This window comes from Anser cygnoides, chromosome 19 (assembly GCF_040182565.1).
Source record: "Anser cygnoides isolate HZ-2024a breed goose chromosome 19, Taihu_goose_T2T_genome, whole genome shotgun sequence".
NCBI classification, from domain to species: Eukaryota; Metazoa; Chordata; class Aves; order Anseriformes; family Anatidae; genus Anser; species Anser cygnoides.
Window position 1 is genome coordinate 11,155,367 of NC_089891.1, and position 24,127 is coordinate 11,179,493.

Sequence of the window (24,127 nt, forward strand, 5' to 3'; positions counted from 1 at the left end):
GTCCGAAAGGCATCAAAGGCTGGAATGTGAAACATCTCTGTAGTGTCATGTGCCAGGAGTTTGTCGTTAACAGGTCCTGTTAGCAGACAGGCTTACAGAGAGCCCCTAGCTTCGAGGGATCAAGGATGCTCGCTGAGAGATGGCCCTGCAGTGGCTTGATAGGAACAATGTGCTCCAAGCAAACACGGTTCTCAGGATGCACCAAAGGGCTGCTTTTCCCAGCACCAGGATGAAAAGCTATGAGATCAAAGCTCAGACAGGAGCAAAAAGAGATAATGCAACAGGCGCGCTGCCTTTCCAAAAACGCTACTTTTAAAGGGAGACTGCCCTCTTTTTTAAGTGAAATGAGTGCCCATTGCTTAAAGGTAACCCTCAAGGGGCTTAAAGGGCCAAGGAGATATTTCTAAGAGAAACAGAAATGTGTCAATATTTAAAATCACAGTTTTTATTGCTTTGGAAAAAGTGAGGCAGCTAAATCCTGTAGAAGATCTGTGGGGAAATTTGTCAGCTGCTGAGATGGCTTAAAATATTCCTCTATCTCCCAGTTGGCGCAGTAAGAGAATCAGAAAGTTTTTCGGTCACGGTCATAACCATTTCCTCCAAAACTAAAAGCACTTTGAAGTTGCTGTTTGCCGAGTTTTCATATCTGTGAAGGTGCACAGGAGGAGGATTACCTGCAGATCTCAGCTGGAGCACTCAGGTCAGGACAGCAACCCAGACCTTTAGGTGGCACATTTCATTTCCCCATCCCTCAGTCTTCCTAGCTGCTGGATAGAGATATTGCAGAGGGTTATGTTGCAAAGTTTAGCGAAATTAAAAAATGCTTGGAAAGGGCTTTACGGAGATTTTGTGAGGAAAGGACTCACTTAGGGTTGAAGAATAGCTGGCTGTTTTTCCGTCGATGTGGTTTTGCAGGTCTGTACACACACGTCCCATTGTACACAAAAGCCGCTTATTTGTTTAAGCCAGTTGGTGAGCATATTATATGACATCAAGTCATCCAGAGAGATTGCTTCAGCCAAAATGGCAGGAGAGAAAAGAGGCTGAGAACCAGCACTTTAATCTCCTTTCTGACGTGATTTCCCAATTGCATCAGGAGGCAAAGTCTCCCCGAGCTTAAAGCCTGATTATGCCGGAAGGTAATGTACACGAGTGGTTATGCCACAGCCAGCTTTCCAGGAGATCTTTCCTCAGCTTCCCTGGGGATGAACCAACTCCCATTGTTTCCTGCAGAGCTGCTAGCTACAATGCTGTTGAAACGTAGTTTATGGATAAAATGTAGTTTAGGTATCTGTAATGGATCCTGCGCTCAAAGCCAACAGACTGGTAGCTTAGCCATCAGCTGTCAGCCCATAAAATCTGTGGTTACCTTTCCATTCCTTTTTTTTTTCCACTTTTTCCTTTTTTCATCCTCAAAGTGATGGCAAGAGGGAAGCTAGATGATTTGAAATTACAGGAGCAGCTCCACTGGCTTCTTTAATAATTGGAAATAGAAGTGAGTTGGAAGTTTATGCTGAACTGTACGATTGTGAATAGTCGTGTCCCCAGTGCTTTTTTCTTGGTGCTGAGTCCCAGCCTAAACTGCTTCCTTCTCATTGCTCTGTGTCTCCTGAAAGGCAATAAAATGCAGCAGATCCTGTTGTAGTGAGGTAACATCACTTTCGGCAAAAAACTCCTTGGAAGTGCATTTATCTGAAAGGCTTGTGTATTTGTATGTATTTTGAATGTCTTCTGGTAGATAACATTGCTTTCCTCATTTTAAAAACTCTACCTTGAATAAAGAGCTTCTTTGGGAGCTTTTGAAACGTGTTAGTACTTACGCTGCCTTGGTAGCAGATACCCTTCAGGTTACAGTATTCATTGCGATGCATACAAACAACACATTGACTATGGTCCCATTTTATATTCTCACTAAATCAAGGTAAAGTTTTTAAAGCCAAATTTGTATTAAAAATTTTTCCTGTGGGTGTGAAGTGATTTTGACGTGAGCACGGCTCACACTGAGAACCCTCCAGGCTTGTGGCTTCAGAGCAAAGAAGAGAAAAATATAGCTTGGGGTGGGGAAAGGAGTTAGAAATAGTTTAGGGGACCCTTCGGTAATGGACGCTGGGCTTTAATTTATGTCAGAAGAGACGTGGCTATCACCCACCACTTGTCACAGATTTATGGATCATCTATTTTGCTAATGCTTATGGATCTCTTGCTGAACATAACCTTCCATCTTGATGTTTTTCTCCTGATCAAAGACTGCTAAAATTATGAATGTTCCTGTGATATCTTGAGGTTTTCCTAAGAAGGTGCATTGATGGAACAGTTGTTAGGTTCTCATGAAGTAATATATTTTCCATGCATATCTTACAAGTTTCTGAGGTGCGCATATATTTTATGTATATTGAACGATCTGTGCTTTAAAATAACCAGCTGATGGATTTTATGCTGAATATGACCACATAGAATGAGGCCATTTGTATGTCATCAGTATTACTTGAAGTGTGTAGAACAGTCACTTTAAAATACTTGCCATGTTCTTCCTTGAATTCACTCATAAGTAAACTTTTAAAGTTACACCTGCATGCCTGCAGCTGTAAAAGATTTAGGCATATATGTAAATAAAGTACAGCAGGATTTTCATCTCACATACATCACAACGTGACAACTGTCTCTCCACTCCTCTTTCCTGTTACATTTTTTTTTTCCAGTCTGAAGTGATTATCTTAATGAGAGTCAAGTCTGCAAATGTTCGTGGATCAGCAGCTGCCAGGCACACACACACATCCTCTGCCACACATCGCAGCTCTGCCCTTACTGAAACCTCCGTGGCAGGTTCAGATGTGTTTCTTCCTGCACACCGCTCAAGCAGCAGCTTCTCTCTTGGTAACAACAACGGAGGTGATTTGTGGCTACTGGTGAAAATAGATAATTTCTGAGTCTTGCAACTAACTGTGCTCTGTTTTGTAAATATGGCTTGCAATCGAAAAATTTTCACTATTCCAGTAAAATCCCATGTGCAATATTGTACTTCAGCATTCTTAGGTTGGACAAAGCCCTGAGGTCTCTTGGGCTGAAAGCTTGCCAAAAGCACCTGAGGTACAAATTCAGCGTCTCGTTTTCACCTAGCCATTGAAGCGTCATCCACTGAAGGAAATGCCAGTAGACTGATTTTCGTTTTAGGATGCGTCTGAATTGTTTAAACTTTTAGCTTGGGCACCGATGGTAGTGCCATCTTCAGCTTCTGGATGTGAACTTTGCTAAGGATGGAGCAAAGCAGGAAGCTCTGTGTCTCTTTGGTGATTTATTAGGCACCTTCCCACAGGGAACATCTCTTGTCCTGTAGCCTAGGGAGATTTGCTACAAGATTCAGAGGGTTTCTTGTTGGAATAGCTGTGATGGGAAATAAACTGAATGTGTGGCATTTTGAAGAGCTTTCTGGAGGGTCATCTCATTGATTAGCTCGACAGTACTGCAGGTGGGCCTCCCTGAGTTGTTTCCCTAGGATGCTGCACATAAAGCAATGAGCATCTACAACCAAATGCATCCCCAGAGAAGATAGATGTGAAGGGAAATGCAGGCGGTGCCCAAACCACAACGTGTACAACTTGATCAGGCTCCAGACCTCAAACATCTCTAATTTAAGGGTTATCCAGATACAGGTTTTTAGGTTTGCTCATTATGGAAATTAGAAACTAACTGCAGCATTCAGATACTGGTTTGAATACTCATAAAGACCACAGCATTCAGACACGTTAGGACCAAAGGTGTTAATTTTAATCCATTTTTAGAAAGGCATGATTTTAGAAAGGTAACTATTTTATTTTAAAATTTTTAATTACTTGAGAACAAACTGTTTTATACGATTTCCATAACAGCTGAACTACGCTTTGGAAGCCACGTATTCTGGCAAGAGACAAGATTACTTTATTTTGTGAAATTAGGAAAAGATATACACACAGAGCTCTACATGAATTGCTAAAATTATGGTTCAGTGTCCATTCTGTCAGCCACCGGGAATTAGCTTAGAATTTTATTTGAAGATCTATATTTTAGGTGCAAATTAGGAGGCTTTATTGCTGCTTTAAAGCACATGCAGATTATTTTACTCTAATTCCAAGTCAAATTATACCCATTCAAGTCATTTTGCAGACATGAAAACATAACAACTCTATTCTCTAGTTCCTCATTATAGGACTGAGTCTGTTATTTACTGATGATGATTTTCCTTTATTTTACTGAAAGCAGCAATGGGGGATGAGTGCATTGTGTGAGCTATTCTTCCAGTTTATACTACTCCTTCTGTGTTTGTCTGTTAGTGTGAAGTTTGGTAAGGAACTCTGTACCGTGTGATTTAAGTGAACGGGTAGATGAGAAATGAGAAAACAGCCACAACATCTAAGCTAATCATTCACAGTTAACAGGCTATCCATATTTCTGAGCTTGGCAATATTGTCAAGGCAATTGAAAATTTCCGTCCTTGTTTTCTTTGTTCAAAAAATAATATATTTTTTTTTAATTTTATGCTGAATTTGGTCAGACACTCAGAAAATTTCAACAATTTATGTTAAGATGAGCCTACAATTTTAATGTTGTCAGAACAACAAGATAAATCAAGTAAAAATTGTATATGACTGAGTGATATTTGGATTACCTTTTCTCTTCAACATTTTTGATAATACCCGTAAAGCTTGGAGCACAGTATTGTAATCTTTTGTGGTAAACAGAGAAGCACAGGGACTATGGCTTGCTCAGAGCACAGATGGGGTTTCTAATAATCAAGAAGAAAGTTTTGGGTGATAAATGATAGCATGCCATATCCAGAAATCAACAAGTGTAAAAATTCAGTCCGCTAACATTGTGGAGACATCCAACATTTCCAATATTTATCTGAACAGACAACAGTCTTGTACTATGGAGAACAGGGGAGGAAAAGGCTTTCATTGGCATGTCACTAACAGGATTTTCATGAGATCTTTGTTGTATTTCCGAAACATTTGAATGTGCACCAGCTGTTATCTCAAAGCCACAAGCATTCTAGATAGCCAGGTCCAGAAAATTCCTTTTTAAAAAAGGTACAGCAAAAAAATAAAACTGTATATTACATTCTGGTATTAGTGGAACTGTTTCTTCAGGAATTTTGCTGGAATTGCTTTAAAAGAATGAACCCCGAAGTGTGAGTTTAAGGTTGGCTCTTGCTTTTCTTGGTAAAGAAAAACAGAAAGAAAAGACAAATTAAAGAAAAGTAGGAACTTCAAAAATAAACATCAGAACTAGGGATAGCAAAATTTTTATTTTTTTTTCCGTTTACAATGAAAAACATTATGCTTTTATGTCTGTTTCCAGAGTACCTCACTATCAAATTTTCATGTTTTTTTTTCATGGAAATTTTCCAGACTGGAAATACAGAGGGAGTGTATACATACAGAAAAGGATGGAAAAGGAGTGATAAACCCCGTAATAAATCTGTCACTAGGAAAGACCCTTGGAAATGACATAGTTCTTAGCTTTCTCCAACTACCACATCTCATCTTTTAACAGTATAAATAACTGCTTTTAAAACTAGATTTCTCAACTCAAAATGTAAAATTTGCTGGCATAAGATACCAGCTTTTGACATCAGAATATAGGACCATTCAATTAGATTTACAGTCCTGAAGTCCATATTCCCTTGAAGATTAAACCTTCATTAAGTTCCCCCTTTTCTTCCCCTTTATTTCCTGCCTTTTGCTCCCATCATACTATAACTTTCATAAGCACTCTTGGGTTTAATGCTTTAATAAAACAGCTTTGGTAGAAGTTTAAAGGCACTTCAGATTCCCAAAAAAACTTTTAGAAATTCACCCCTAAATTGGTAATTCAACCTTCCTTCCCTATCCCCTTGTCTCCCACCATACGTCTTCATTAAGATGCATCTAAAAGAACGTAGCCTGTAATTTAAACAATTACATCAAGGGTTTGATTTTCTCTCTCTCTCTCTCTTTCTCTCTCTCCCTTTTTTTTTCACCATTGTTATGACTAGACAGAGGATCATACTGAGTACATTAGCCAGGCAGTGACTCAGGACACCTACTGCTTGGAATGCCATTGCACTCTGAAAGGAAAGGGATAAAACCGTCTATCCTCCAGCCCTGAACCCCACTACATAGTAATATTTCTGCCACAAAAATACTTTGCTGTCAGCTCCAGCAAGGCAACATTGGATAGCTGCGGTAGTTTGTTGTCAAAATGAAAAATGGTTCAGTGCAAAAGGTCTCATTGCTGGGATGCTAACAATCAAGGAACACTAAGTCAAGCATTTGACAAGGAACTTTGGTCTTGCTGTTAAATACCACTTAATATTGTCCTGCCCGATAATCCCTGCTGTTTAACAACTGTGCAATCATGGCTCAGTGATGGCATTATGCCTTTTCTGAAGGGAAAAACTAGGCCATATGTCATGCATTTTCCTGCAAAAGAAAATACATGTCTCTTAACGTCCAAGGAAAATATAGATGTTTCAAAAATAAGACAATTACAGACACATTATAGTCTTGATTCTTCTTTGGAGTTTGTGTCCAGAACGGAGCCTTGCAGCTCCAGGTGAGGTTAGTGAGGTGAAAAGCTGAGTAACTGCTAATCCTGACCTGCTGAAAAGCTTCTATGTACTGCATGCAACCTAGGAGCAAATAAATGCACCCCAGCCTGTATTCAGCAGTGGAACTGGAAAGCTTTGCTGTTATCACCTTGGTCTCTACAGCTTCAACCTTAAAAAGGGCTCCCTCGTGGCATGAGGTGTCTTTTCCAGCTAAGATTTGTTGCTGTCAGGCCACGACCTCTCATGCATCCATTCTTTAACTGGTCCTCCTCAGATAAACCTGAGTTCTTTGTGTCGTTTTTCTTACTGCCTTTCAGTGCTCTTGAGTCGTCCAGGCACATACGAGTCCTTTATTTTGATGTGCCTTTTTGGTGCTTTAATTCTTTGTGCAAATGGTACCCTTTGCTTCTGTAATTTTAGTCCCATTTAATTCTGAGCATACTTCTGTGTTATGAATTAGGGAATGTGTGATATGAAGAGATTCTTTACAAAGGTGGTAGAAAATGTTGTAGCAGAAGATGAGTAGACTATTGACCTGAAAGCCAGTACGACATTCCTTCATTTTGGTTTGCCTACAGATCCAAGCTACCGCTGGGAATAATGATGTTCACACTGGAGAAAGAAAAAAATAGACAGTAGAACAGCAAAATGGGCAAAAATGAGCATTATTGTGCGTCATTTATTTTCAGCAAGGAATTGTATGGAGTAACAAACATTTTGAAGTAAACAGTTCGCAATAACAGAAAATAGTGATAATGATTTTCAGGAAGGGAATTCCTGGAAGGCCAGGAAACCTAAACAGTTAAGGAAGAGCTTGAAGACAGTTTTAGGAGAAAAGAGTTGAAACCTGAAACATCCTGACATCTCCTTAGATATGCTTCTGGGACTGAGCCTCCTCCTGCTGAAGGGAGAGAACCAAAAGCTGAGCCTGGCGGTTTTCTGCTTGCTTGCTGTTTCTCCGTCAGTGCACTGTCAGGGTAGGCCGACATTGTGTAACATTTTGCTTACATATAGACCCAAGTGAACTAAATAAACATGTAAAAAGGCAAAGAAATTCTGGAAGAGATGGCTGATGGCAAATATTTTTCTATGCTTGATGTGTCAGCAGGGTTCTGGCAGGTGCCCTTAGAAAAATACAGCACACATTTTTGTGCATTCAACACCCCCTTTGGGAGACACTGTTTCCTCAGACTGCCCTTTGGGTTATGTTCAACACCTGAGGTGTTCAAAGGAAAATACAACAACTGTTTGATGGTATAGAAGGTACAAAGGTTTGTGTAGATGACATTTTGATCTGGGAAAACCAGCAGAGGATCCGGTCAGTAGTTCCTAGCAGCCTTGGAAAAAACGGGAGTCAGGCTAAAAGCTAAACCAACAGCAAAAGTAAGTTCTGTGAAATGGAAATAACATACCTGAGAGACATGTACATAGCGAGGCTGAGTGTAGATCACAACAAATTGAAGTTGTGTTGGCCCCAGAAGGTGAGGGAGTCCGAGGTTTTCGAAGTGTTACGAACTCGGTGCCTGGTCTGCCTGGAGATGGGACAGACCCTGCACTCGATGCGAGTGCCGGCCACCAGCCCGGGTGAGAAGTGCGTAACAGTTAGAGACTCCGACTTGTTACCACCAGACCAGTGTTTCAGAATGCTGCTGACTGATAAATTTTTTAGAGGCACAGTGAAAATACTCTTTCATCACAGAATGCCAAATTTATATGGGCAATTCCTGCATCATCAGCCAATCTCTTGTATATCTCAGTATTTAACTGCTGTGAATACCCTTGCTTTGAATCTAGAAACTCTTTGGCTGCTGTAGAATATACTCACTTTGGATCCAGAAAATGACACAGAGATGAGAGGTTGTTCAGTTTTATTTATTTCTCAGCATTTATCTTGGTATTCCAGTTTTGTAAGGCTTTATTGAGGGGAGAAAAAAATTCAAAGAGTGCTTCAGATCTGTTAAGTCTCGATCTGGAGAAGCAGCTATCTTTAGAATTACCAAAATACTGAGCAAGATGAAGGTCTCATAGACTTCCCTCTGGCTTTGCAAGATCACACCCATGTATAAAAAAAAAGGGGAGATCACTGTGATTATTATTATTGTTTGAAATGATTACACCTCTCCTTTAGAGACATTGCCTATTATCATGATTTGATACTTACCCCAATGGGTCAAACAAACCTATGTTAAAGAAAAGCATATGCAAACTCTGTATAATGGAAAAGTAGCCTTACCAGACCCAGTTCTTCCACAGTAAAACTCCATTTGTTTTTTTAATTTAAACTTTTACCAAAACAGTCCCCATGCTTACAATAAATGAGAAGAGGACTTATGTAAAAAGAAAGTAAGTTTTAAAAATTGACTTTATGCAATTTGTCATACTAGGGCATTAGATATCTCTGTTCTGGGAACAGAGCAAGCAGTGAATCACAGATGATTTTGCCATGAAAAGAAGTAAATCATTGAATGAATTTAAAAGACTTAAAGAACTGACAGAATTTGTGGTTTCACTGTAATCTCTCATGAAAATTGTTTTTTTTTTTCCCTTTAGTTATCTAAGTAGGTGAAAGAGTATCAAATTTAGAGTGAAGAAAAAGCTAATCTTTACGAAACAGCTATTCCTATATATTATATATATAATTTTCTGTAGAATGGCCAATTATTTTTGTTTGTTTGTTTCTGTCTTTGCAGTGATGCAATTCAAATCCACTGGCTCCAAAGGAGCTCAGTTCTGTTTCAAGTATCCTTAACTTTATGAGTAAGGCACCATTTTCCCTGTTCAATAGCCCCTGAGGGATAGCTTTAAATGGGTCTATAAATCTATTACTGAAACTCTGCAAGGAAATGATAGTCTGCCAGACTGAACAAAACAGCAGATATTGTGTCAGATGTGTCATATCTTGTCAAATGGCAAGTCCATGGCTACTGGGATTGTGTTTCTATTTGCTATGGATATAAGCTGGTCTCAATTGTTAGGAAGGATTACTCACCCTCTTTACATTCAAGAGATGAAATGGAAAAGAAAATTGTTTCAAGATTTCCAGTGCTGGAAGCTGGCTCCATGTGTTGGAAGCACCTAGGTTGAGCGACAAAAATGGAGGAGCTGCCTGCAGGGCCTCACCTGAAAAAGGGTTATTTTCAGTTTGGGTATTTTGGTATGCATGTGGGGGGCAAGAAGCTAATAAGAAAAGGTAGAAACAGTAATTCCCTTGAAACTGGAGAAATACTCTGCATCGGGGGCATTTGGAACCGTGCAGCACTCAGTGCATAGCTAGGAGAGGGTGATAATGTTAAAACCACGCACGTCACAAACAGGGTTTTTCTCACAGCCACACTCTTCAGGTGAAACTCCTTCATGCCTGGGAGCTGACCTCACGGTGGGTTGGATGGGATGAGGTGTCGCAGCTCTAACCACTACAAGTATTTCTGGTAATTCAGACAGGGCTGCCTGTCCCACGTAGATCTGGACTCACCAGCTTTCCAATTACAGAGGAGCTGAAAGGCAGCAGTACAGGCAATACCAGTGGCATTTCTAGTGCTTTTTAGTTAATAATTCCCTAAGTAGACACTTTAAAAAGACAGGGAAGCAAACAAAGGTCCATAAACTGCAGAGTTAAAAAAATTACCCAAATTACCTATATGTCTACAGCTTACCTTGAAATGCTAATCACTGAAAAGCCCTACCTTTCGAAGTAAGCCTGTTATTAAAAAGGCACAAAGATGTTCTAGTGATGCGTAAATAACCTTCACCTTTTTTACTATTTCTTATTTTGAATAGATGTTATATTAGTGGATTTGGGTTTATGAACGGAGCATAGTTACAAGCCTGTTGAGATGCCTCACTCTGGACTTAACAATGAGATTTCCAGGCTCACTCTGGAGTTAAGCTGAAAGCTTTGCCTTTTGGGTTGTTGGAGTCAAAGGCACTCACAAGCTCTTCTCAGTTATATTCTTATTATTATCTCAAGTTGTTTCCTTCTCGGTTATGTCATTAGCCATGGAAGCTGAGGTTACTTGTGGATGTCAGAACAGTGGCAAACCAGGATGGAGTGGAACTTGGCCCTCAGTTCTTCTTCAACCTCTAAACCAATATACTTTGATAAAGCTTACTCTTGAGGAATGCTTTGCAAAATTCTTGTGGTGTAAAAAACAGACTGCAAAATAGTTAATAAATCAGAGATCTGGGCTCCTACACTTACTTCAGTCAACTCCAACTGTTCTATTTTTTTTCTCTGAAGAAACAGAAAAATACGTTATCACTTACCTACTCAAGGAAAAATAAAAGAAAAAAGAAAGAAGCCCATTCCAAATTCTTCTTTTTCTGGGAAATTCACTGTACTTCTTTACCATCTGGCCAACTGATATAGGAAAAACCATGCAGCTCATTTTTAGTAGCCAGTTTTTCAACTGAAAGTAAAGTGATTGGAGCTTTCTCAAGAATGATAGGGAAACCCAAAAATTAGTTGGAATGAAGTTTGCAGCAATGTGGTTGGAAAAGAACAACTTTCCCTCATCTTATTTTTAAATTTTTCATGCGCTAATGATTGCTCTAAATTCTATACTCTGAATGTCTATTTTGGGCCAGATATTCAGGACTAGATGTGAACTGAAAGACAATGGCTTAGGCCCATTGCAGTTGTGGGAGATCGTAAGCAGGTTGAGTCACCCAAATCACTCTGCACCTTGGGGTTTTCCTTTACTTCACCGATAAATATAAACCTTATTATCCTGAGCTGCTTCCTGAACTGGCTTCTTTCCAGGGTTTTTCCTTGCCAAAATATTTGGCTGACTGTGGAGACGTTCTCCATATTTTAACTTCCTGAATTGATGTTAATGGGACCCACCTGGTCTGGTTTGGAGATGAGTCAGCAGAAGAGTCCAGCATATTTAGAAAAGTCCTTGAAAGTCAGGTCTAATAGAGACTCAAACCCAGTGAAGACAGGGAGCCAGCATTTACATCACTGAGGCTTAACATTGCATTTGTTGTAGTAGCTGCATTTCAGTGTCATTTCCCGAGTTTTTATAAAAGCATTTGTACAGATAGGTAGCATTTCAAAAATTACTTGCATTTGTGGTTGCAGCTATTTGAGTGGGCAGTTTTGTGCAATCTTTCACGCTTCACCTCCCATGCAAAACTTACCTCTGTGAGTAAAAGCCCTGAGATCAAGGCATATCGTTGCTGATGGTATCCCATGACTGAGCTACAGCAGAAATATACGTAATAATTTCGTTCTGTTCTTGTCAGGCCAAATGAAATTGCTGCTGCTGGCAGCAGTTGTTTGGGACTAGTTTTAACACCTCTTTGGTGGGTTTCAGAGCCCATTCTAGACTGAGGGTGAGGCAGCATTACCTATACCTAGCAGGTGCTTCCTTCTGCAGGTAGGGCATTCCTCACTCTCCATCTTTTTATTCCACTGATAACAAGGTTATTCCTTTGCACAGTTGTAGAGAAAGTACACAGTCAGCTGCTTTTTTTTTTTTCCTTCCCCTCCAGTAAGCAGACTGCCTTCCTATGCTTCCCATACAAGACAAATTTCTGGTGGGCAGCCCAAGTATATTTCTTAGTGTAACATATTTGTGTATGTGCCCCATAGTAGTCAAAGAAAATATGGGCAATGTCTGCTCTGAAATCTTGCTGTGAATGTAACTGTCATTTTTCAAGAGAAAGGGTTTCAACTAAAGAACTGACTGCAAACAGAGCTGAAAAGAGAGAGAGGGCTTGTTGGTATTACAATAACTCTTGCCTTGCAAAATTGTCTCTGGTCCAACCTGCAGTAAAATTCAAAACTCTCAGCATCGCAGAGTCGCTTTTCCAGGCAGAAGAGTGGATCACATACTCAGGAAAAGAACACACACAAACAGTCTGATAATTTACAGCTTGTGAAGCTTACTGTGCTTGTGGATATAATGGAATAAATGCAAACCAAAAATAACTTGCCTGTCTTAGCTGACATTAGGACTAGTAATTAGAGCTTCTCTGTCTCTTCCCAGAGAAACTTATCTAGCACTTTTCAGTACAGATCAGTCATTCTGCTAAGTAGCAAGATCCTAAGTGGCAATCTTTCATTCGCGTTCTTTCCTTTCTTCTCTCTGGTAATTGAAATGCTAAAGCTGAGCCAAGACTAGATGAAACCCTTCAAATGTACATTTGTGGCTTTCAGAGAATTCCCTACATCGACGTTCAATGTTTTTAAGGGAGAAAAAAAAAATGGTAGTAGTAAGACGTTCCCTTGGAGGCAGTGATTGTTTCACCCCCAAATGAACTTCCCTAAGAGGATGAATTTAAAACTGCACAAAGAGATTGATAACAAAGATGAAGAAATCGCCTGCTCTACTCTAAAGCCAGTTCCTAAAGCTAGGCAGTTCATCAGGCAGACACAAACATCTAGCAAGAGGCCAGTAGCGTACCGGGCACCCCTGCAGGTTCACCTCTGTGTGCGCGTGGTGGGGACTGCCTTCCCCACGAAGCTCAGGTCCTGGATTCAGTGCATCTGGCTCCAACGTTTAACCAGCTCCACAGCTGTGCCCTTAGACTTGGTCGTGCTGGGATGTGTGCATCTCTTCTGCATCTGCCAGTGAATCCTGGGGCATGAAGGGGGATGGAGAGAAGCCATTGACAGCGTCTGCAAATTCTCTAAGACTTTAGGGTAACTAAATAACCCGACTAATTACAGAATAACTACAGTAATTAAGATCAGAGAGTAGCAATAGCTCTTATCTCATGGCTGGTAATGCACTTAGCAAGATCCTGATGTCAAAAGCACAAACATGTGCAAACACCTGACAGCGAAGTCAGGGCAGAGCACTGCCTTCGTGTTTTTCCTTCAGTAAAACTGTCAAATTAACAAAGAAATCCTGTAAGGCTATAACGATGATTGTGCACTTGTGTCCTGGAGGTAACTAGCCATGAATAAATTTGAGTTAATAAATAAATGAATGTGTAATGAGGCCGATCCTGATCTTTTGTCTTAACTGAAGATTTTCTGATTTTTTTTAAGGTTTGAGCTGAGATGAGAGATACTTTTATGACCTTATTTTCAAGCTAGCAAGGTTTTAATTTTCACCCGTGAATAATACAAAAATCCAGCTACAGGGTGGTTATTGAAGCTAGCATCACATACGTATTTCCAGACAAATCCTTGTTTCTAATTAAAATAAACAGTGGATTCCTCAGAGCTATGAGATCTTCAATACACCAAAGGTGTGTGGTGGTTTGGGTTTTTTGGTGGGGTTGGTTTTTTTTATTATTGTTTTGGTTTTTTTTGTTGTTTTTTTTTTAAGAGTGAGAGGAGATAATAGTTTAATTAATAGAACCTGGAGCCCTTCCAAAGTACACTGTGTCAGTTGAAGTATGTGAGGTGGGGAAGCTCAGGGTGGCTGGCATGCGAAGAACTTCTCTCATGATGAGTCTTGCAAGAAAATGCCAGTCACGCTTCAGTGAGCAACGTCAGGTGTCTGTTCCCTGCCGCCGAGCAGGCTTTACCTTCTGCTTACATTCAGCGTACAAGCGTAGCAGCGTTGGAAATGAATGCCACGAGGTGCCAAGTCGACGAGTCAAATGAATCTCTCTGTGCTGCCTGACTGGAAGGGATCGGGGCAAAACCGAGACCAGGCCGGGGAGCTGCAGCCACCGCGGTGAGCCGTGGGCTCTGCCGCTGGTCGGGGCACGTCAGGCTGAGCACAACAACAGGAAGGAGATGCAGCTGCCAACAAAGCAGAAGGTGTCAGATCTACTTCCACCTTGCCTAGGTATCAACTGGTGACTTCCAATGAAAACATTTTCCCTTTAGGCCGCTTTCCAGATTTCCAGAGGCAAGAGGGGCGTGCATTGGGCCAACAGCATCGCTACTACGGGTAGCCAGGATTTTCTGCTGGGAGAAGCAGACGTGGATCAAGTGACAAAATATCCAAAATGCTTCGATTCCCTCTCTCTGCTCCCCCCTGCTTCCTCTGCTCCGTATAGGTCTAATTCTGTCTGTCATTTTTCACCACCCACCCAGGTGCTTCAAGAGCCTTTTGGTCTGCAGCCCTTCTTTGTAGGAATCCCTTCTTATTGCACTGTCCGTGTCAGGCCCTCCAATTTTGTTTCAGCTCAAGTCACAGTTGGGAACTGAAATTGCATTGCTCTAGTTTTCATCTGTGGCCAATTAAGCCTGAGTAACGCGTTCACAGTACAGAACCCTACATTTACATGTGGAAGGGTCACAACACAATTTCAGCCAGGCAGAGGCTGTCACTCCCCTCTCCTGTTTCAAGGCAACACTTGTATTTCCAGTGCAAGCTGCAAGCTGGGGATATCTGACACATAGGTGGGTCCACCCAGCATGGTGGCAGTTCGGATTATATTGGAAAGCAAAAGAGCCATGCCTGCTTCTCGTTACACCTCGATCTGTTTTAAACAAGCTGTTTGTGAAGAGGTATTTTGCTGGTCAAGGAAACGTAATCGAGTTTGTGACTTCCCATGCAACCACCTAAATACTGCTTTTCGTGGTTGACTTGTGCAGCGAAGGGCAGTATGATAGGAATCAGGGGACAGTGGTTCGTTTTTGCAGTGGGGTCTGGGGGTGGAAGGTGTGTGTGACTTCTGGAGTTAATCATCCTTCAAGGGCACAACAAGGCACAGCAGAGCCAGGTGCATCTGATTTCCCCAGGGCTTGATTATCTCATGATAACCACATCCTCTGAAGTTGATCTTCTGCTATGTTTTCCCAGGTTTTTTACAAAGGAATGATTTAGGTAAACTGAATTGACCATAAAATTTACCAAGTGAAATCCCCCATCCTTTTTTTTTTTTTTTTTTAAGAACATCCAAGTAAGCAGCCTGCTCAGGGAGAGAGGCTTGCAAAGTGAAATAATCCCATTTATATTTTAAATTTCAAACAAGGATGTCATCACTGAAACTTTAAGAACTTGCAGCTCTGAGATCAGCCTTCAGCTTATGCAGATCAAACAGGAGTTAAGGATTTGAAGGGGCAGGGGTGGTCGTAAAACAAATGTCAAAATAAACAAAAAATAGTTTCTACATACCTTGAGCTGCTGACACCTGTTCCACTGACGTGGTTTAAGGCAGCCCAGCATTCCCATCCCCAGTGCTCTGCTCTGCAAGCATCAGTATCCCTGCTCCTTTTTTATCCAGAGCACTCCCGTGCTGTGTGCCCAGCCGTGCTGGGTGGAAGTACTGACGTGTGCCTTACCCAGGCAGCCGTGCCAAATGTGCCGAGGTACCTAAAAGCTACCCCTTTTTACACGTGTAAGAATAGACTTTTCTCACTGTAAACGTTAAAAAATATATCAAGGTGGAGAAAGTGGTAGTGGAAATATAAAATTCAAATATTAAATTAAGAAAGGACAAGTCAGATGTCCTGTAGGGGTCAGTTATTTATATTCCACTTGCATCCCAAACTGGCATCCTAAAAACCTGTAGTTCTCTGCCCATGGATGCTCGGGATGCTTGAACTCCACAGGAACTAGAGCTCCCCATGTACATTTTTTCGGGAGTATAACGCGTGCTTGTGCCACGATGCCATGCCAACAGCCAGGCATTTGAGCATTCATGAAGCCCTATAGCATTCAGCACTGCAGCGTGGGAAGTCCCTCTGCATCTTCTGCATGCAACCCGAACGCCCGAGCTGCACTTCCAGCCCTGCTACTACCTCATGCTATCAGGTTGGACGAGGCACTTAGCTCCTTTCTGTGTTGTTTTTCAACAACCAGACGAGAGATGACTTAATCTCTAGTGGATATGAGAAGATTTCAGTCTTCTTTAGATCACCGATTTAATTCCCACAAAAATCTCTGTGGGCAATTTAGTTATACTATTATTAGTAGTAACACAGTAACAGTAGTAACAGTAATAGGCAAGATATGGATTCCTCAGCTTATGTAGCCAGCCCTCCTTTTTTAATTATTAGTTTTACTTCAAAGCAAGCGGGGGGGGGAAGAAAAAAAGAAAAAGAAAAAAACTGTTGACAGCCTCAGTGCTAACAGGAGAGTCCAGACTCCTGTGTCTTGTAGTAAATGTGACATTTCAGCTAATGTGTCTAAAAATAAAAGGGAAGCGGTGGAGAAAGTGCCTGTTACCTGCAAGTTCAGCCACACCCTGGTGCATTCTTTGCCTGATGAGATCTTTTTGTGACAGAGCCAAACTCCAGATTTCCAAAAGCCAAAGTGTCAGTCAAAAAATAGTAATTTCACCTCCAATTCTTGCTCACCGTCATTAATGTTTCAGCTGCTGACAATGGAGCAGTGAGGGAGTTGGATCGTTTCCCTTGGAAGGGGTTTGACTCAAAGGAGCTTACTACCTTTTTGGAGGTTTTCATTCTACCTGTGTAGATGAACTTAGGGACAGGTTAGCTCTCTGGTTACCGCTGAACCACTCTGGCCAGGGCTGCAAAACCTCCACAAATGGACCAGAGCTCTCGCTATCCCACTCTGTAAATCTCTGTTGATGGTAGACAATGAAGACACCAGCCATTCTGGATGGCACGTGCATACTAGTAACTCACGGTCTTTATAACACGAGGCTTTTTAGGCGAAGTACCTATTTCTACGACTAGTTGAGAATTTCTGGAGAAAACTCTTTTTCGTCATGATTCATCAAAACCACAACTTCTTGCAGGAATGTATCCATTTTGACCAAAGCTTCCCACATCCAGGATAGCTCTTGGCTTTTGATAGCAGGAGACATCTCTAACAGACAGACAGAATATTTGAATTGGAATACCCGAGGTCCCAGGCGAGAGCTTTCACCACTGGACTATTATATATTCTTGGGTGGGTCTTTTTCTCTTGCTCCCAAATACTTATTCCTAATGCAGAGCAAAGATGTTTTTGAAATCTCAAGTATTTGTGGGATGGGAAAACTGTCAGACATCTTTAGATTTTATCCAGAATTTTTTTTCTTTCTTTGCAAGGATATTTTTCTGAAGCATCATTCTTCTTGTTTCAGACATATTTTTAGCTAAAACTAAAAGCAGATGGAGGAGATTAGATTTTTTTTTTCTCTGAAGGAAACAGTGAAATCATCAAATTTTGCTTACAATGAAATTTATGGAAATGATTACAAGAATTTATGAAAATAAACTTTTTTTTCAAAACTGTAATAGGAAACTGCAGTTTCCTAGAAGAAAATCAATGTTTGCACCATCAATATTTTGTTTAAATTTTATTTAGACAACTCAACATTTTCTTGAATAACTTTTTCACTGAAAAAATAATTAGAAGATTTTTTTGTTTTTACCACTGTCAGTGCAAAACATTATCTGAAGCAGGTTGTCTAACTCAAAGTGTTTGGAAAGAAGAGAAGGAAAAATACTGTTATAATTTTTGAACACTTTACTAAAAAAAAAAAATCTTTTTTTTTTAAATGATGAAATTGAAATTGAATTTTAGACATTTTTACCATTCTGGATTTTTTTTTTATTCCCACTATTCTCTTAGGTTTCACTCAAGAACAGGATACCATCAATGTCTTCTGTGACCTTGCTTAAGCTAGTGGCAGATTCTGCTGTTGAACAATTTGGCTTTCTTCCAAATTAAAACAGAAATTCCCTTTGTCTAGCCAGGAAGAATGCTATTTTGCTTGCCCACCCTTTGTCTTTCCTATTCAATCAAGAAACTTTTAGTTACTTAAAGCTGATTTACTCTTGCAAGGTGATGCTGTAAAATCCAAAGTCAGGCAAACAGTGGTTTTAGAGGTCTTGGGGAAGAGAATGCAAGTGACAGTTAACAACAGTTTGGAGGCCTTAGGTAAAGATCTCAAATGGAAGGTCAGAGATGTGCTTGGGATGAACATGGAAGAAGGATTCAGTTCCCATTCCCCAGTCAGCTCAATGTTTCTGCAGTAGCACAAAGGCACCCAGGTATTTTTGCAGGGGGGCAACGCAGGACTGTGTTTGTATGGTATTTCCAGGTTGGTTCTCCAATCTCTGACTTCTCAGCTACACATCTTTAAATGTAGGTTTAGTATTTTAACAGAATAAAGAGGTATTTGGGCTGGTAACTAAGCCATAACATTTGTGGATCTGATACAGGGCTTGTACTGTTGATAATTTGAGAATTACGACGTGGGTGTCAAAGCCTTAGGATACCATGTGTCTCATGGTATCCCTCTGCAAGCTCCAGCAAGAGGCCCCTTAGCAACACTGGAAATCCCCACGGTCGCATGAAATGTGCTTTCCTGGCACATCAGGCACTGAGGTCATGTGGAATGTCTGACTAAAAGGGTTTTCTCTATCTCAAACTGGAAGAAACAGCAGGCAGTTTTATTGTTTTTCCTGAAACCTGCCTCCTTGCATGGGTGAGTACGCTGGCACTCTAAATTTCTTCCCCCCTTCAGTAAAACCGATTACCTTCTGTTCTGCCTTCAGAGGCCTGTCCCATACTGGGGAAGAAGTTCCTCCGTACTGCCCTCCATTTCACTTTAGATAATAATATTCTATGTTCCACAAATTCCCCTCAATGTTTCAGCTGGTTACAGAAATCTAATTTTGTCTTTTATAATAACACTAAAATGCTTCTGAGAGGCTGTTTTCTGGATAGGCAGTTTCCGAAATACAGACCCTGAAAATTCAGATTCTGGACTTGACCACACCTGTGCAGGAGTTGTGGTACCATGGTACAGTGTTCTTAAATTTCTAATATTTTTCTTTTTAAGTAGCAGTGGAAGGAGATTAAGACCCTAAATCCCCAAAGCAAAAGAGAGAGTTGCATATTTTGAGAGGTTTTTTCTCCCCTCTCCTCTCCCCCCTAACAAAACCCATCCCCTCTTCATAGAATTGCAAAATCATTCAGGTTGGAAAGGACCTCGGGAGGTGTCTGGCCCAGTCTTCTGCTCAAAAAAGAAGTTAAAACTGAATTCAGACCAGGTTGCCTAGGTCTTCGTCCAGCAAGGTTTGAAAACCTCCAAGGATGGAAATTCCACAGCCTATCTAATTATTCTCACAGTAAACAGATTTCTCATACTGACTGCCTATAGTGGTGCAATTCTTTTTCTGAATGACATCTCCTGATGTCAAAGCATTTTCTTGAGGTTCTTAGAGTTTCTCCACAGCCATCTCTTATTTTGGGGTGAAGTGCATTACTAAAATTCTCAGATTTAAGCTTCTGCATTTTAACCTCAGCTTCATCTGATCACTAGGTTATGTCTTGGTTATCTAGCGCTTCTTCGTAGTAAGACAGAATTGACACATACCTGCCTGTTTCTCATTAAATGACCTTTTTTTTGGCATTCTGGTATACCATCTTTTGTCTTGCTGTACACAAGCAAAATAAACATTGAGTGCTTATGTATCTCCTTGCACAGGATGCCAACAGATGGCAATATTTTATCGTCATTAAACAATACAGTTCTTTACTCCTTTCCATTGCGGAAAGTTTACATTTACTTCTTTATTGTGATAAAAGGAGTTGATGAAGCTTGTGTTTCTCTAGAAATACCTCTCTACTGTGCTATTTTTATTTAAAAAAAATATTGCAACTATATGTGACAGAATATGTCACATTTGAGAATTTTAGAGAAGTCTCTTATATAAAGCCCTTAAATGTGTTATGGTTCCTAGAAGGCTACACTCACTGCAAAGCAAGCACGGAAACATGAGCCTCTGAGTGTGTCCTAGATTTTTCCCTGGAAAAATCCTTCATGTGCTTTTTCATACTGCTGCATTTCTCTGTACAGAAACAGACTTAGAGGCCCTGGCCTCTACATTACACGTATTTCAATAGAAAGCAGGAATTATTAGCTGCAGTAAACCTCATTGTTGGTTGTATTTGCTCTGTTTTTATTTTCCTAATCATTCCACATTACATGATGATGTGGGTGGCAGTGTATGCACAGACCTAGGAATGAAAAATCCTGCCTTTAACCCATTGGGCGTGCCACCTAATCTCGCTGCTTCCACTACCCTGTATGCAGTGGCCTACTAAAACATTCTGGACTCAAAGCGTATTAGTTATTTTATCCAGTTGAGGAGGGAAAGCAGGTATAGGGAGGTGTAAGACAGGCACGAGGGAGGGGAAGCCTGATTACAGTCACAGCAAAAAGACTGAGTATGCGAAGGGCATTATTAGAACATCCAAATCTGCTGAGGACAGTGATGTCTAAATCTCACTGGTACGTCCACTGAGTAGAGTACAGGCTCTCTGCCTAATGCAGATGTGTCCCAGGCAGCTCTGGACATTAAGGCATTACCTTTTCAGTTATCCCCTCTCCTTTTAGATTATACATGTACCTACAGGCATCATTTACTGCTCCTCCCCAAGAGTGCCAGTCAAAGTACCACACGGCACTGTAGGAGTGAAAAACTGTAGTAGTTGTTCAAATGAAACCACCAATTAGTTCTGTTTAGTGACAATCTTCTGTCTCCTTTTCAGCCTTCTTTTTTAGGGCTTCAGATGTTTTACAGCTGGGATAGCACTGATGGCTGCCTGAGGCCTGTAGGCTACCTGAGGCCTGTAGGCTGCCTGAGCCTTCTCTAAAGGTTCACTGGATTTGGGAAGGGTGTTTTCACCTCTTCAGCCCATGTTTAAGTTTTTTTTTGTTTGTTTGTTTTTGATGAAAACATAATGGCACATGGCACAGCTGTCCGATCTTTAAATTTTGCAAGGAAGAACAAAGGATTGTTGGCTGTCTCCACATCTTCCTGTCTTCTGTCAGACGAGCTGTGGGGGAGATGTTGGCACTGAAGGAAGGCACAAACTTTGCAAAGACCCATGCTCAGGATTTCCTGACCTACTGGGACACTAGCATGCAGCAAGTACTTCATGAAGTAAGGAAGTGGACAGAAAACCAACTCAAGAAATCACCAGAAAACTTTTGTAATAAAACATTTGTCCAACTCAGATGCATCACAGCAGTATGTTTGACTTTCATCTTGAAAACCTTTCCCTATTAAAGAAGATGATCTAATGTTCCGATGAAATCCTTTTTGTGCCCTCTTCCATTTCTGTTTGCATATTTTAACGGCCAGGTCTTTTTCTGCCACCTTTTCTAATGTTTTAGCCAGTTTTCTATTTGTATTTTCAGATGCATTTTTTTTCCTGACATATAATGCAGAAACTAAGAAGCAAAACATGTTAGTGCAAGATCAGATAGTGTAGAATGCACTGGTACCCCATCTGCCCCCATGGCTCAGAAATGTGTTAGCAAAAGAAAACAGTCCCATGAGACAGAGGACAGGAGGGCTGCTATTTCAGAAAGGTTTTCAGTTGAACATGCCAGTTTTTTCAGAAATGAACTTCCTCCATCTCTGTTGGTCACTTTTTCCTAGTTGTTGAGAGCAAACATTTGGCAGGGAAAGGAAAACAGATGGTCCTTAGCATATTGTCTTGTTTTCTTTTTCTCAGTTCGCTTTCTGAAGGGGTAAACCCAAGTAAATTGGCCTTTTCTTCTTTCTCTTTGGGCCAGGAATCCACGTGTCTTTGCAAAATATCTTTTAATAAGTGTGCTTTTCCCCCTCCCATTATTATGACAGTAGTTGAAGCAGGTATAAGCCATGTCTTGCATCCTGTAACAATACACATCAGCATTGACCTCTACAATGAAGACAGGACTCCAGCAGCAAATCCACAGGCAATAAAAATGAGACCACCAGAAAACCAACTACCATTTATTTCTTTTTAAAAGTGTTTCTTTCTTTCCTTCCCTCAGCAGACTTTCCCTGTGTTGAAAGGGATCCTCTGGTCACAAGTCAGCAGGCGAGGTTGTCGAAAGCTTTGACAGTCAGTGAAGTGGAACATTACAACACATGGTAGCAGCACGCACCAACGGAGAGTCCCAATGCTACATGGACCTCCCTCCAAGAGCAACCTCAGATCGTTCTTCATCCAGGCCCCCTCTAGTGATTCAGATCCCCTACTTCCACTACTCCCTACATTGCCTGGATCCCCAGGTTGCTCTTTTCCACAGGTATTGCTAAAGCAAATAGCACACAGTATTTACTAGGTGCAACACTTTAAATCATATTAATCTGGCCAATAAAGTATTTATGGCCAATAAAAATTCCACAGTGGCGTAGCTGATTCGTAAGGAGGATGAACGACAGACTCATGCCCTGCCCCAGCCAGACTGTCAGAAGTCTGGGAGGAACAAGGGAGCAGCAAGAGGAAATGGCACCACAGAGCTCAAATGGCCCATGTGCTGGGGATGGCAGGAGAAGGAGACACATTAGAGTACTCTGACTTATTGATCATAATAACAGAGGGGTTTTTTTATATGTCAGGTGAGCTTCCAGGTTCTTACTTAAACAGTCCAAGTACTGCTCTGGTCTAAGGAAACTTAATTCTGAAGCAGAGCTGTATTAGTCATGCATTAGATCGTTTTGAATCAAAACTCATTCACTACAAAACTGATAAACACTATTAAGATCTATAGAAACTGCTAAATCCACAGCACATTTTTAAGACACTAGAGAAAACATACACTGGACATGTTTCTGTGCTGGGGTCAGTTCTCACTGTGTTTTTTGGAGAGTGCCTCAGCTGCCCAACTCCTTCTGGTTGCAGAAGGTAGATGAGTTGTAAATAACTTTACTCATATTGGGAAAGGAGATGACTAAGATGACATTGAAAAACTATAACACACCAAAATGAATCATAAGCTTCTCAAACCATGACCACGGCCACATGGCTGGCCAACTCTCAACATCTCTGCTCCAAACCTCTTTTTAACACTTTCTTCTTGGATTAGAAAGGAAACTCCAGGGAGGATTTCTCTCTTTTTGTTGGTATTACAGACCTTATGTGGCATCTACTATGATTCTTCATCTCTTTATCTGAGAAACAGAATATTTGTGCAGTGGAGACTCAAGCCTTGGGACTACCGTTTCAAATATACAGGCTGAGAAAAAGGGATTAGTCTGGACCAGTCTGGTCATTTCTTATTTCTGGAGTAGTCTGTGCATTTCTCCATGTTTTACATGCATCTGTATCTATTCCAGGGACATGAAGCTTTTTTAATGTTATATTTGAGCTGTTGCAGCCTCTTGCTCCCTGGAGGACCTGAAAGCGTAATAGCTGTGAATAATGCAAATGCTTGGTGTACACAAATCAATTTTACATCACCCATTATTTGTTTAAATAATGTATTAGGCCTTTTTTTTAGTCCTTTAATTCTGGATAGCTGTCACCATTGAAATTCATGTGGTTATGGTACAAGTGATTATCTTAGGACCAGAGAGTATTTCAGTAGGTGATTGGTTTGGGGATGAGAAACTTTTCAGCTAATCACATGTTGGTCCAGTTTTGTTGTTGTTGTTGTTGGAGTCAAAGCTAAAGAATTAGACATTTCCAATGGAAATCACTTCCTTTCCTATATTAGCTCACTAGAGTAGATAGGAGGAAAATTAGGATACCTCATTGCCTAGGTTGACTGGCATCTTGAAGCCCTGTGAGTCAATGGGCGTTTCTTAGACCTTTGGAGACAGCTAGGCTTCTGGTATTACTGACAGGTATCTGTGTTGCCACTTCCCAGGGATGTGGATAGACACTTGCTATTTTTAGATGGAACATAGAGGAAGAGAAGGTAAGAGACATGAACTCATGGAACAGTTTATGAATTGTCTCTGAC